Raw genomic sequence first — 16,787 nt, forward strand, 5'->3', positions numbered from 1 at the left:
ATATCATCTCTCCTCCGTCATTTGCTGGAGACAGGCAACTACTTCTGACACCAGCAGCCTTTACACTTATCTGATGTGCGGAGAACTGGTGTTTAAGGCAGAGGATGAGCGGGTGTCACTGTCAAATATCGACTGTGGAGCTGACATTTGCAGCAATGGGTACATCTATATCTATGAAAAAACTACAGAAGGACAGGACGAATACAGTGTAGGGCGCAAAGTGACAACTGACCAACAAGAAAGATAGTGCTTCAGACACATTTTGGAGGAAGTGTGTGGAACATGGCCCACACATGTGTCCCTGTCTCCATTATCAAGGAGTTGTGGCCACAAAATCTTCAGTAAATTTTTTTATGGGGAACTCTAGAATCAACTCGAGGGCACCAGAAGGGAGGGAAGCTGTCCGCGGCACTGAAAGCAGGAACAACAGAAGAGGTCTGGCGGGCAACGTCCATGGCGCTAAAGGCGGAACCCACGGGGAAGGTCCGGAGGACGTTGCAGGGGCCGGGCGCCTGGAGGCGGAAGTCGATGGTGCCAAGGGTGACGACAAGGAGTCTCGGGGGGCCTTGGGAGGAGCACTAGAAGGCTGGGACTCGGGAGGAGCACTAGGGGGCGGAGACTCAGAGGAATCACTAAGGAGCGATGAGGGAACACTGGGGACGCTGGGGAGCGACGAGGTAACACCGGGGACGCTGGGGAGCGACGAGGGAACACCGGGGACGCTGGGGAGCGACGAGGGAACACTGGGGAGGCTGGGGAGCGACGAGGGAACACCGGGGACGCTGGGGAGCGACGAGGGAACACCAGGGAGGCTGGGGAGCGACGAGGGAACACCGGGGATGCCAGGAAGCTCAGCTTACTGTTGCTGATAGAACAGCAACAGTAATTCAAATAACCACTTGTTACAACCGAGGTATGAAGAAGAGCATCTCTGAACGCACAACTCATCGAACTTTGAGTTGGACGGGCTACAGCAGCAGAACACCACACCGGGTGCTGCTACACTGTTAGACTTTTTATTGTAATTTTACAGTACCTTACTGGAAACACTGTTGCCAGCAAGTTACTGTAATTACCATTCTACAGTACCTTACTGGCAACAGTGTTGCCAGCAAGTTACTGTAATTATCATTCTACAGTACCTTACTGGCAACACTGTTGCCAGTAAGTTGCCAGTAAGGTACTGTAGAATGGTACCTTACCGGTCATTCTACAGTAAGGCCAGTAAGGCACACCGGGTGCTGCTACACTGTTAGACTTTTTATTGTAATTTTACAGTACCTTACTGGAAACACTGTTGCCAGCAAGTTACTGTAATTACCATTCTACAGTACCTTACTGGCAACACTGTTGCCAGCAAGTTGCTGTAATTACCATTCTACAGTACCTTACTGGCAACACTGTTGCCAGTAAGTTGCCAGTAAGGTACTGTAGAATGGTACCTTACCGGCCATTCTACAGTAAGGCCAGTAAGGCCTTACCAGTACTTGGTACTGGTAACTTGTTACCAGTACCAAGTTACTGGTAACTTGGTACTGGTAATTACCAGTAACTTGTAATTACCAAGTTACTGGTAATTACAGTTACCAGGTAACTTGCTGTTACTGGTAACAGCAAGTTACTGTAATTACCATTCTACAGTACCTTACTGGCAACTTACTGTAATTACCATTCTACAGTACCTTACCGGCAACTTACTGTAATTACCATTCTACAGTACCTTACTGGCAACTTACTGTAATTACCATTCTACAGTACCTTTACTGTTACAAGAATACAAGAATATTTTACCATAAACCGAAAAATTTCATAAAAGATATTTTAGTCCAAGTACTGTGAATAAAAACAGGTATTTATTTTCAGCAGATTTGTTGAAATAAAATCCATTTATATATTCGCAATGTCATAAAGAACAATGTCACAATACAATATAATGTGTTATAAAACAACAAAACCATAGAACACACTACAGGTCATGTCAATATTTTTTATGGCACATGTATGTAGCAACATGAACATGTGTGCATCAAGTACCAGCCATAAACTATTAAAAGACTGACTTTTAAAAAATATATAGAATATACTTAACTTCATTTAAAAAACCAGCAGAGGCTGCATTGTCAGAAAGCAGTTAACAGTAGCTTAAATGTGCACTGTTACACAATACATCACAATAACAGTGCAAGTGTGATAATGTACTACATGGTAGACATTCATATTAATAAAGATTGTTATATCAGATGCATTTCCTACATCAGAAGAACTTTTATTCCATTCGTCAAACAAAATCAGTGAGATCCATCTTGTGGAAGCTGAACTGTAAAGAATAAGACAGACGATGTGGGAGGTCATGAGATGGTCAGGAAGTTATCTACATTTTCAAATCGACAGGAAGGCTGACAAATTAAGCTGAAATGACAATGTCCAAATGCATAAAATCATTGGCATAAAGCAGCATTAAGTTGATAATTTGTTTAAAAAAAAAATCAATTACACTGAAGTGATAATAGAAGCTGCATAAAGAATGAGCAGGACTGGCTTCTCTTCAGGTTTTTGGATTGTTTATGGCAAAAGCAGTCAGTCAGTCTTCACTAATTCAAACGATTGCATACTGTATTGAGACCCTGCAAATGTCCCCAAGGAGACAATGAAATACAACATGTCATAACAATCTTTTTAGTCATTTTGTTGGTGCTGACGGATCACTGCAAAGGTGTGCCTAATAAACTGAAAACTGCATAGTATAAAAAACCCACCTCACTTAAATGACTACACACTTATACATTTCTGTGATTTAGTAAGAGATGCAGCGACATCCACTTTTTACCACGGACACAGAAAAGATGCAGGCTACTCTAAAGGGCTATTGTGTAGGAATCACATGCCATTTATAAATAATCATTAAAATCATATTAAAAAGGCTAAAGTAAAGTCAGAACATGCAAGATAGGAGGAAAAGACAATAAAATAATAAACATTTGGTAAAATGCTTACCTAGTTGGAAGTCCTCCATTCAAATTCAGCGAGTCGTTTGAGGAAGGTGTTGATCCGGGAGTTGACACTGACTACTTTCCTCTTGACAAGACTTCCCGTCTTGCGGCTTGTACTGACTTTGGCTGTGCATTTGGTACCAACATCTGGATTGATCCTCACAAAGAATCTTTTAACAGAAATAAAATATATTAATTGTATTTTTTAAAATGAAGACATACAATACAGCAATCAGCTATGGTTCTTCATCATCAGTCAAACTGTCATTAAATTTAATTCATAAATGGCTTGGTGTAGAGTACTTACCGTTGTATCATCTCCAGCGTGGTGGATGCTGACTCCTGATACTCCAGATTGAAGTCATAATATGACCTAAAAAAGACAGCAAGGACGCTGGCAAAGTCATGTAGTTGCTCAGGCTCGAAAAATACCTTCTCCTCCATACTGACCATCCACCGGGTTGCACACATCAAGCTATTTCCTAAAATAGACAAACCCTTGTCAGGCTAACGCTAGCTATTACATACATTGCTACAAAAAAATTATAGTGATAGAAAATATTCCTCTTACCAAGCATGATTACCCTTGGTGTAGTAGGTATGGTCATTTCCATCTCAACAGACATCTTGGTGGAAGATACCTTTGAAACATAAAAGGAAAACTCTTAAATATGAATTACTGGTAGTAATTTATATTTAAAGGGCCAGTTCACCCAGATTACAACAGGTTTTTGAGAACCTCACCCCGGAGACTAGACTAGACTTTACCCCTACATCCTGCTACCACTCTGAAACAGCAGATGTGAATGACAGTTTGTGAGGCTAAACGGATTTTTTTAAAGCATTACATTCCACAAATACAGTATTGGCTGGGCACAATATGGGTTAATGAAATGAAATGTTTGTGATTTGGGTGAATTGATACCTTTAACAAATTAATTGAACAATTCTGATTTAAGATGTGTGTTTTAAGTTAAGAGTCGATATAAAATTACATCAACCAAGATGAAGATTGAGTCCTCTTTTTCTTCGAAATTTTTTCTTTTTCTCTGACGGAAGTAGGACATTGCTCTATTCCACAACGAAACCGATAATTAGCTGTGTGTTGATGTTTCTTCACATGAGTACAAAATTCTCTAAATTCTGAAGTACAAATGCTGCAGAATTTACACCTGTACATAGTTGCACCTGTTAGTACTGACTTAACTTTAAATTTGCAAGAGCATGGTTTAAACAGGTGAACAGTCCTTATATGTAACCAGGGTTGGAAATTAACTTTTTTGTCCACCTGCCACTGTGGCTGAACCAACTCAAAAAATAACAGAAACCACTTGAATGTTTTCCACATTCAAGTGGTGTATTACTTGAATGACTATTACAGTCTGTATTACAGACTGTAATAGTCTGTAATACACTATTACAGACTATTATAAGAGTCTGTAATAGTGTATTACAGACTCTTATACACTATGTTGGAGATGTAATGGTACTTTAGCAGGCTAACTAGCTGTAGCAAGCTCAAAGTTATAGATTAGGTTAGCTGCTCGTCTACATTTCCAGACTATTTTGTGGTTTCAAATATGTTTGAAGAGCTGTCTTTTTACCCGTTGGCTTGTCTTTTGAAGAGTTGAAACTATGTTAGCACTCAGCAGGACAGAACTGCACAGCCACTTGGAGGGAAAAAGCTTGGGAGTTAAAAAAAAAGTCATCTGACAAAAAGAAAAAAAAAGAACAACGTTAGAATTCATCCTTGTTGACCTGTTTGTAATTTGGTCAACAAGGATGACTTTTAGCTTGACTTTTAGTGGCAAAAGTCAAGCTAAAACCTTCGGTAAAATTAGCACCTTAGCTAACGTTAATTCCGAACCAGTTCAAAAAATATCACTTTCATATTTTTCTATCTTTCCCCTCATGCTAAGTTATAGCATTATAGTATTATGCTATAAGTTACGTTAGCTCCATCTAAAATGTACATATCCAGATTAAGTTTTGGCTTCAAACAGTTTTCTAAGTGTTTTTTTACCTGTCTTGCGAAGAGCTGAAGCAGTGTGAGCCCACAGCACGGCGACAGAGCTGCACTTGCACTGAAAAAGCTTCGGAGTTTAAAATAAACGTTATCAGAAAAACGTTAGAAGCAAAGACACCCTTGATGACGTAGCTAGATAAACTGCATATTAATGTTAGCTAGGATGTGAAAAAAACAAAACAAAAGTACATGCTCTCTTTCTGCCTTATAAATATGTTAACCACTAAAGGAGTAAAAATACAGAAACAGGGAACCACGATGAAACATCTATGATGACCGTTGGAAATCAAATAGAATTCTTACATGGCCAGCGCAAAGACATTATAAGTACAGTACCACTACTGCAACGTGTAAACAGTAAATTACGGCAACTTCAAAACATACAGTAAGTTAATGTAATACTATGTACTATACCCATAATGCAATGCAAATTACAGTAACTAATTGTAAAGATGTTTTATGTTAGTTTTACTGAGCATTTTGTGGTATTTATGTGTAGAAAATACAGCAAAGGCTAACAGTGTAGTAACAGATGTCACAAATCAAATTTCATTCATAATAGACAAGAGCTTCAGAACACAAGTACATTCAAAAATATTATTTTAAAGTCCATTCATTTCAGTAAGTGAGACACTAAACAAAAAAGAAAAAATGCAAAATTAAAAAACTGAATTTAGTTTTTTTTATATGATAACTTTCCAGTTCTATATTTTCGTAACATTTAAACTGTTTTTCAGTCATTAATGTCAAACATAACTTAGGATAACTTATTGAAATAGTATCTGCTTTGCTCAGCCTTCTGATTGGCTGCCCATAAAAGGTATTATGCTGCGTTCAGACCAAACGCAATTTGAGCATCAGGGGCATCTAGCACTGAGCATTTTGAGCATTCAACACATTTCAGCTGAATTCAAACACACCATTCTCTTCCTTTCAGCAAATAAAGCAAAGACGCTCTCTCAATATTTCATCTGTCACTGCTCAAAGTGACCGGGGAAGGAAAAAAACAGACAAGAGGCTCTTCCCTACGCATGTCTAAGTAAATAAAGCCAATCCACTCTTTCAATTTTATCCACCTCTGCACAAAGAGGCCAGCAACATAAAACAAAGGGCACACACGTCCAACTTGAACCGCTGGACGCTTTTTTTAATGCATGAAGCACATTTAGTCTGAACGCAGCATTAAGCTGCTTTGCTCTTCAAGCTAGCATAGCTAGCATGCGAAATGCTAAAGTTTCTGTCAAGAAAAATACAGAAAGAACCTCCAGTATCCGTTCTGTGGAGGACTCGGCCCCACAAACCCTAAAGGCTGCTAAAATCAAAAGGTTTACGGAAGCATTTATGCTGAACAAACATAACAATAATAAAGTGAAAACAAACATTCTGAATGTCAGTGTTTCTTTAACTATTTGGCTGTGTAGTTTGTGGGTTTGCAAAGGGGATCACGGATCAGAAGCTGATGCCGTTTTGGGGGTCATGACCTGGAAAAGTTTAGGAACCAGAGTGACACTTTCGAGTCTTTATTTTTACTGATTCCAGTCATTTAATGCATAAGGCAGATGAAAACACACCATTTCAGATTAAAATATATCAGACCAACAAAAAAAACTAAACATTTTTGTACAAAAATGGAAAACTAATGACGCCTACCTAAAGGCTGTTAGCTGTCAGCTAACAGACAGAGAAAGAAACTGAAAAAACACAGAGACACAAATCCCCTCAGAATGTGAGAGCTTTATTAGATGTTTAACATGAGAAAAACAGAAAATAATCAGAAAAATCTGCAGCTGCACCCTGAATTAAAGCCAGTTAAAGACTAGAGCAGACCGCCAGCGAGACCCCAAGTGCAAGTGACAGAGCTGTTGTTGATCTTCCACAAACCTCCCAGCAGGAAGCTGCAGGTAAAAGACTCCTGCTGTATATTTTACTGCCCTCATGTGGCTTGTGCCTGCAAACAACTCACACATCAGCAGGGCGCCGCAAAATGTCACACAGCAACAAAGAGAAAACTAAAATATTAGCAGCTAACGCTGTACGCTCAGTAAAGATTGGGCCTTTGTTGTAGCCAGGCCCAAGAGGACCCACACTGCCGCCTGTCCTCTCGTCTCTTCAATGGAGTGTGAGTTTTCATGCCTGCAGGCGGACGCAGCTGACACAGAGAACCAGCTGGTGAGGCTTCGGATCAGAACCGTCTTCTAGGTCAGAGCAGAGCGGAGCTGTGGTGGCAGGTGCACAGAGAGACTGCTGTTCCAACCGAGCTGCAGAGCAGCAGTCTGCGTGTCACTTCACCTGCAGCGCGGGGTCGAATAATCAGCAAGTCACTGCAAGTCAGAGATGGAGGAGGCAGGCAACATGCTGGTCATAAACGCTTGGAGGCAGGAACAGATTAAAACAGACTGCAAGGTGCAACACGTTGCCAACAGGCTGCTGAGGAATGCTGGTGCACACAGCGGGGGGGAACAGATGACAGTAGATGAATATCTCAGAGGTGTCGTCTATAAGTGCAGATCACTGTTCATAAATTAGCAGGAGCGAGGCGAGTGGAGGAGAGACGTCTAAATGAGTGAACGCTGCGTTCAGATGACGCGGCCGCCCAGCAGGACCTGGTGACTCACTGAGCTCTGGGAGTTATGTGGAACCTTTCCCACCATGCAGTGTGTCAGGGGACACAGTACAATGTTGCACTGTGACCATGTCTGTGAAGGAACGTAGCGACATTGCTAACATGTCCCTACGGCCAGATTATTCCCAAACTTTTCTAGAGGTACCATCATTTTTGCCCAGATTTCTTTCATTATTTTTTTTTTTATTTTTTTTTATGATTCTGTTCACTTACAATTCAAAAACAATGTCTGATTTTCATTGGTTAGCTTTTTGTAAATGTGTATTTATTACTACTCTTGTCAGTTTTGAGTTACTCCAGTAACTATTCGTGGTTTTTGTTACCAGAGGAGTACCAACAATTTCCTCCACTTGTTACTTTACGTTTTACGTTTTTCAGGTCCTCCACAAGATGGAATACTTTTTCGTTTAGCAAAGAGGACGTGGACTCTTCTACCTTCTGCTCCCTCTGTGTTGTGCACAGAGGGAGCAGAAGGGGGGGTTGTGCCTGAAAATCTCAGGCACAACCCCAACTCTGAGAAGCAGCAAGTCCTGTTACAAGGCCTGGGACTAAATATGGCAGGAGCAGCTCCAGTGGCTGGAGGGAGGTTCTGTTCACCAGACTACACTCTCCTGTAGAGGAAGTTGGGGAAACCCAGAAAATACATGGGAACATGTTGAATAACCTGCTGAGGCAGAAATCTGCTGCATCACTTGAGGAACCACCTGAGGAAGTCGTGTTCCCCGTGACCACAGGGGACGATGTCCTGGATGTGAACAAAGAGCTGTCTGACTGTGACTTCATGCCTGGAGATGGAAGTTGAAAGTTGACTTGCGAAATTGAAACAGTGTGCAGGACATTAGGCACATATGCTGTTCATCTGTGAAACAACATAGACCCATGATAACGTAATAAAGTAGTTTCAAAATCTGTCTCAGGTATATTGAGACCAAAATGTCTTCATGTAATTGTCATCACACTCAATGTCGCCATTGTCAGGGAAATTGGAGGCACATCACTGGACGAGTCAAAAAGACAAATAATGGCATTTCTGATGTCATTTGAACTGGTGCTGCTGTACAATCTTTTTGGTTGTCATGGGAAAATCTAATAACAGGACCTTTGATGTTGTGCTGGTCAAGAGTGTTGTTTTAAAAGTGTTTTATACGTTAAATTGCATTATATTGTATTGTAAATATCAGTTTCTATGGTTGGAGTTTTTTGTCCCTTGTTTACTTGCTTAAATGTTTATTATTTTTAGGTGGCTAATGTTTTGTTTGTTGTCAGTAATCTTTTGTTTGATGTATTCACATGGTTTTATTTCATGGTTTTGATAGATGACATGTTGGTTACTTCAGATCTCTGCAGACATTTTTGCACTATGAAGGGACAGATATCTAAAGTCCACATTTAAATGTCCTGAATATTTACTTCTCAGGTGATGTCACACATCCATGAACTTTGAACCCTACAGCCTTCTTGGCAGGATGTTGCTATGGAGTTGCTGAAACAGCATAAAACCAGCCCCAGCCTCCTTCCTAACTTATCCTAATAGTTTCTAACTGGGATGGTTGAGGTTTTATTGAACAATAAAGGGAAGAAGGAACAGGGAACCTGGAACTATGGAGCAAAGGAAGAATCCAGCATGGAGCGAGGAGCCAGGTGGATGGATGGAACTACAGGCCAATCCAAGGACAAACCCTTCAGTCAGAAACCAACTTTAAATCAAATGTATGCTTTGCTAACATGCTCATGTATTAGAATTGGACTGTCAAATTCCACATATATAATAAATTCACCTATGCTCTCCATCTAATCTGACTAAATTTGAGATATGAAAAAACAAGAAAAAGACGTTCTCATCTAGCCTGGCAGAGTTTTATTTAAACCTGCAGCTGTAGCCACAGCTATATTAACTCGGAGATGATAGATCACCACACTTTTCAGATTTTAATGTGTAAAACATGCGGTTCACAATTACGCATCCCTTTATTTTGATCTATCACATTCCATATAAATACAGGGAGGTTTTGACGTTTGTGTTACAAGAACCGAGGTGAATGTCTGACATCACCGTGTCTCTTTCCTTTTCCATCTAGCTGCTGTTTAGCATTTCAGCTTCATCTTAGAGAAACAAGTGGTGCCAACATTTAGGAGCAGACACTGAACACATTATATAACAGGCAGGAAGATGAAAAATTAACCTGAGAGCTTGAAAGAGCACACACACACACACACGAGTTCCTCACAGCACACGCACAAAACAAGCTCTCTCTTAAAAACCAGGTTGGGCTGCTACTGCACTTGGTCTCCATGGCAACAGTTCTCCACCTCCCACCCCTGACAGGTTCCAACTTTGATGTGTGATGATTGGGACAGCCTCATCTCAGCAGTTAATGAGGCTGCAGCTCCACTTTTTAACGGGGTTTCTTTGCAGATTGGGCGAAGGGAAGGTGAGAGGAAGAGGAGGGTGAGGGTTCAACGCCAGAGGCAGAGCATCTCACATTGTCTATCAAATTCACTTACTTAACTCTTCTGTTAAACAAAAGCATGTGAAGGGAATAATAGAAGCACAGTTAGTGAACCAGAGGAGTCTGTTTGACAGCTGAATAAGCCTTACCCTCACTGTCTCTTTCTCCATCCATCGGTACAACTTGAAGTCCTGGATCATATCTAGAAAGTGTGAAAAGGAAGCATGAAAATAAAGGATTTATATTTGTTCAAAATGGATAATGCAAAAAGTGAGTCAGCTGAGCTGAAAAGGGCAAGTGATGAACTGACGCCCCCCACACAACATGCCCCGCCTCGTACCTCTCAATGTGAACACATTGTCTGTAATTAGCAGTCACACACCAACACCTCATCTCTCCTCCGCCGTCAAACAGAGTCTTGTCTCTCCTAAACCTCAAATCCAAGAGTTAAAACCTCACTTACCTCAATTTTCAATGTCACATCCTTCTACCGTGCCTCAGCCGTTTAAAATGTTTAAAATATATAATATTTAGATTGCCGTTCACTTGTGCATTTGAACTGCGCCAGAGTTCACTTCAACTGAACTAACGCCTTGGTCTGTAGGCGGGACTGGGTTCATTTTTTTTGGTCCACCTCAGAGTTTGATTGTGCATTCACACCTGCAAAACGCACCAGACTTTCTATGGAAACAAACTACAGTTTGATTATAACGAACCCAACATGGCCGGTTTTAAAAGAGTTTTTATTCAGTGCTTCATCTTGATTCATTTTGTGTAACAGAAACCCACATAACAATCAGCTGTATAGCACGCAGCTGACAACCAGCAGAAAGGAGATAAATAATAGACATCAAAAACCACCCTTGCAAATTTTCACATCCCAGTGATTCCAAAGTGAAAAGCTGATCTTTGGATGTCTTATCAGTGGAGACAGGCGACAGGAGGAGAAAAGCATCTTTAATTACTCCATTGTATCTCAGGGAAATGGTTATGCTGCTGGAACAGTATCCACAACATTCATTATTTGCTTCAGTTGGTGATACAGAAACCAATTAAAGAGGTCCCATTATCAAAAACTTCAAACGCAGACAGAAGAGTCATCCGAAATGATGCAGCAATCTAATCAGTACCGCTGAAACAACGCTTTTATCTTCTTATCCTACAGGTGTAGAATATTTCAAACAGTTATTCTCCCGTAACATCAATTTCTTAGATCACCAATTGCACTCCTGCTGTAAAGCTGATGCTAAAAGTTAAATATCAAGCAATAAAAATGGTCCCAAAATAATTTATCTCATAATTCTGTCCTACTTCCCCATTTTTAGTGTTGTTATTAAAGAGAAAACAGCACAACAGAGTTCCCTGCTGTCCACTGCATTCGTATGCCAGAGACTGTGACATTTGGAGGGTAATGTGCATAACGTTGCACATGAACAGCAAGTTAGAAGCTGAAAATAAGTGTGTGGTGCCACTCAGAGCCCCATGTGGTGATTAATTGGAATGCAGTGCACACCCCTCTGTTCTACACAAAACTCTGTGCTCTCTCCTGTGGATGATGCAGGAGACCGCTCACACCCAGTTATTGTTTCCTTTATGCTTCAGCCTGCAGAGTTGGATGCTGCTTCATGCTGTGGATTACTGCTGGGGTTCCTAATCTTACATGTGGATGTAACAAGCAAACACATCCAGGAAGGAAGAGTCAGAAGAGCATTAATGACTGATACCGATATGTTAAGAAACAACCATATATTTATCAGTCAATCAAATAACCCTGGAGTGTGAAATGTTCTGGGAAAAAAGAACAAAAAACTTGATGTCATACATGCAGATGTGCTAAAAGGTTCACGTGTTTTCCACTGTGTAACTTGTGTCAATCTATGAAAAGTGTTTTGGAGAACTCTTCTGTGGAGTGGATGCATGACAGGCAGTGGAACTGAGGGGGAACAGCAGCAGTCTGCTGCCTCCCGCTACAGTCTGCTCCAGCTCCGGCTTAAATTGGCTTCCTGAGACTCTACTTGTTTTCTGAGTCTCTGCATTCACGGACACAAAGGGCTGCAATTTTTCCAGCAAATAACCTATTTATTGAGAACAAAGTATCTCCCCTAAAAGTCATAGATGAGTCACTTCCAGTGGTGAGGGACAGTGAGGATGTATTGTGCTTTCTAGAAACACTAACACTTGAGAGCATCATTTTCTCATGGAAAATAAGATCATTGAAAATTCTGAGAGACTTCAGCTTCAAGTCAATCACTGTTGTAACCATAACTGTTAGCTTAGCTGATTGCTAAAAAAGTTATTTGATATGGATTTTAAATTTGAAATATGTATCATCCTATAGCGCAAAAATTTGTTTTTGGTTTATTTTCAAAATTTTGCTTCCATTAAGCCAATTTATTTTCGTCAGTTTAATTTGAGCAATTGTATGGTTCATGTTAACGCAGATAGAGTTCTGCTCCTTCTGGGTTGGATATGTAACTTTTGCTGGTGCGTTTTGTTTCTATATTTAAAGATAAGCTGTCTGTAAATAACATTTAAATGTTGTCAATTTCTCCTTCCGTGTCAAACTTCTGGCATCCAGAAGTGTGTGACTCTCGGTCGGTTCACATATTTGTGGCATTGCATTAGCGAGATATTAAGTGATGGTATTACTGGGCATCTGAGCAGATATTAGCAGCATCAGTTTTATGGGGCTATCGGAGTGTATGAGTCATAGATTTCAAGTTTGATGAATAGAGTTAAAAAACTGTTGGCTACGTATTGAAACCCCAGATTCTATGAGTATAGGAGCAGCCCTTTAAACGTAGCCATTAAGTTGCTGATTTTACAGTAAATCATTCCTTCCCTCTATTTTGCCTTCATTTCTAGTCAGTGAGCACTTCAACAATCTGTAAACACGACCATAAAATATGATCTAGTGCCACATTATCATAAAACAGCTTGCTGATAGGTGTGGCATTTCGCTGAGTGTTCTGTTTGGGTCAACAGATAATTAAATCACTGCAATTATCCCAGCCATCAACCCCCCTCTATTGGCTTCATAATTGCCTTTCGGATTGGAAGCTTTTAACTGGGACAGCTGCGACATTATCAGACACAGACCTTTTTAAATGAGGTGGCATTTTGAACAAAAACGCCATTCCCAAGTCCCATTGTGTGTCTTTTTGATGTCAGCATTTTAGTTTGCCACCAGGCTTTGTTGGGGAAAGAGCAACACCGTGCTATTGTGAGTGCGGGCGAGGTGATGGTGGCTGTGAGTCAGTGATCAGTGAGGGAGACCCACCATGCCAAGCTGTGCATGACAGCGTAAAGTACTAAAGGCTCTTCAGTGGAATGCCAGAAGGCTGCTGCTGATTGGCCGTGGTATTTTCTGTGCGGCTGATGACTTTGTGTTTGTCTCAGTGTGCGCCGAGCTGCAGGTGGCTGTCACACAATGTGAAGGTTGTGTGAAAGTAACACTGGAAGAGGAGAAAAAAAAGGAAACGATAAAGATTTTACCACCTGCTCTCTGCCATTTCTCAGTGTTGCTCTTCCACTTGTGTGGCGGACAAATGTAGTTTTTTGGCAAAGTGGAAAAGAAATGTCAGTGGCCATGTTTCCATTAACCATATAATTGCGCAAATTGAAATTACAAACACAAATACACTTGATGGAAATGCTCCCGTTTTTTTCAGCTATATAGAAGTAGAATTATTTTGCAAAACTGCAACCGAAACATTTTTTTTTTCCATTACGAGTCACGTGATCAACAGCTGGATGTTACTGCTGGCAAAAACAACAAAGAAGAAGTCAGGGAGCAGAAGGAGGAGTTTTTTTCAGCTGCATTTTCTTTCTAATATTTAGAAATGTTCCCTGAAAACATCAATATAAAAGGGAATCTGACTAAAATCTTACATAAATTTTAGAGTTACATTCTACAAATAACAAAAAAAATTAATAGGTGAGTTTGCTCTAACTAACAGCCAAAAGGTTAAGGTCCACGTTTTAAAAAAATATGTTTGTGGCTGTAATATAAAATATGAACAAAAAAAAAATATCACAATGATTTTTGCAAGACAAATTTGTTTTTACAAAAATACTTCTGGATAAAATCTGGGCCTTTTGCGATTTCCTTTTTCCCCTGCTAACAGGAGGCAAAGGAAATCAAAGACTGCAAAGTCGCCGTCGGATAGCATCTTTCTCCACCTTCTGAACCCTTGTTCTCTTTAAAGGCCTGTTTTCACAATAACTGCGTTTTGGTAGCTCTTCCCTGGAAGCTTTCTCTTTCCTCTTCTGCTTGTCTCCTCTTTCATCTTATCTGTATCCTCATTTTCTTCCTCCCTTCAAAGCCTCCAGGACTATTTGTCTCCTCAGAATGCCTTTTGGCACCTTTCCCATCTTTGGCTTTTCTTGAGTAATTTCATAGTGTGTGCTAAAACTCTCTAGCCATGACTGAGATTGTTGCTGGTTGGATGCTGTTCTCCCTCTCCTACACAACAAACAACTGAGCCGTCATGTTCTTCAGGACTTTGGTTTCTTATTATCAGCCTGTGTTTGGTCTGGGTTCTCTTTAGAGTTTGAATTTTTGCAAACTATTTTATGTCTGACCATTTTAATTGGCAAAAAAGATGGAATGAAGATGAGAAAGGCAGGCATTGGTCTAAATGATAAAAGTTAGGATTAATTAAAAATGTTAGAGAGATAAACAGAGGGGAAGAAATAATAGTAGTGATATTGAGGTTAGGTCATATATATTTAAATGTCATATTGTTTCATTGGGAGGAATAACAGTGATGAATGGGAGCGATGTGGAGGGAAAGAAAATATAGGACACAGATGTAATGCTGCTACAACACCATTTATTTCTAGTGATTCACATTCTAGATTCTACAGCTCTGAGGTCTGTAGTTCAGATCTCCAACCCAGATGTTGCTGCACATCAGCAGCAGGCTCTAGCTGTACTGACGGCCAGCAAAGCTCAGCTTCTCAAGCCCATCGCCAAAGTTACTCAACCCTGTAATGGCCTTGGCCCATGCAGTGACGCTCTTGGTGTAGCTGCCCTGTCAAAACAACCGTCTCCAGGGAAACCTGTGGTGGCATTTGTACAATATATAAATGCATCTTTCCACTGGCTTGTGGCAAATGGTGTTTCTATTCATTTTCCGACTACTCATTTGTTTAGAAATAGAAACTGAAGACGTTGAAAGCTCCCCACAGATCTCCACTCTACTGACGCCCAAAACAGACAACTTGAATATCTGAACGACATGGCTCTGAAGATTTCACCTTCAAGGAGATGCGGGACGTTTACAGCCAACATACTTAGCTGAAGAAACACCCAGCGGACGTGAGCGACAGCCAGAAGGAAACGATTCAAAAGGCCTGGAGCTCAGTGAGGAGACGACTAAATACACGGTGACCCAGATTGCCAGTGAGCAAATGAAGCTTTTCAGAAAATATACTTACGAGAAGAAGCTAGCAAGTTTTAGGGACAGAGGAAAAGTACACATGAGAGAGACACACGGACAAAGTGAAATATGTGATGTTCAGAAGAAAATGATCAAAAAACCAAAATGTTCTGTGTTTCCAGAACATGTCAAAGAGAGATCAGAGATCTGGCTTAATGCCCCAGTGATGAGGCTGAGGAGAGTTACAAAGAGCCAGTTTCTTTATGGAAAAAAAACCAAAACAACTTTTATTTTCAATTTATTTATCCAATAAAATAATGTTAGATAAACCATTTTGCACACGTGCTTGCGACATGAAAACAGTGGAAGGGAAGACATGGATGACAACAAATGATCTCACAGTGAGTGAGTCAGAGCAGGAGGCAGCACAGGAGCATCATGGGAACTGGCAGGAACAGAGAAGATGGTGACGGCTGTTGGATCTCTTAGTTTTTAACTGTCAAGCTGTTGATGTGAAGGGAAGCTGGAGAATTCAGACAGACATGACAGGATTCCAGTCCTTCTGACCAACAAACTAGAAAACCCACAATAAAGAAAACCTGGGGTTAAAATGAGTCTTTTTAAAAATCACAAACTGGAGCAGTCGTACCCGATGATATGTTATATTCAGGAGAATATAACATATTCTCCTGAAAATGTTATATTCAGGAGAATATGTTATATTCTCCTGAAAATGTTATATTCAGGAGAATATGTTATATTCTCCTGAATATGTTATAAGAGTCAGGTCACTTTTAGCATTTTTTTTAGCTTGTAATCAAACTGTGTTCCCTCTGTTGCTGCTGTAGCTGTGCCAGTTCCACATCATTTACATGACATTAATAATCTGATCCAGAGCAGCTAAATATGTCGAAAGAGCTTCATTCTTGGTATCTAATTTGTGTTGTTAAAGAGTGAAGAGTTTTGATCTATTCATTATTTAAAATATCTTTAAAAGAAAAGAAAAAAATCTCATACGTCAAATTCAATTCTGATTGTGAATCATAAATTAACTCGTTCAATAACATATTATAGCGAATGGAACAGAAAGGTAGCAGATCGTTCTTTAATAACGGAGCTGAGCAGCAGACAGACGGGACTCTGACGGCTGTTCTGAGGTGACAGATGTTATCAACCTCTGCTGCACCTCTGGACCATATTTCCACCAAGAGAATTCTGATATTTCATGTCACACGAAAGAAAAGAAAAAAAAGTCTTGTTTCTCCTTTTCATTATCTTTTTAATAAAACATAGGACAGTCACTGGGTCACCGGG

Source organism: Gambusia affinis, linkage group LG17 (genome assembly GCF_019740435.1).
Source record: "Gambusia affinis linkage group LG17, SWU_Gaff_1.0, whole genome shotgun sequence".
NCBI lineage: Eukaryota > Metazoa > Chordata > Actinopteri > Cyprinodontiformes > Poeciliidae > Gambusia > Gambusia affinis.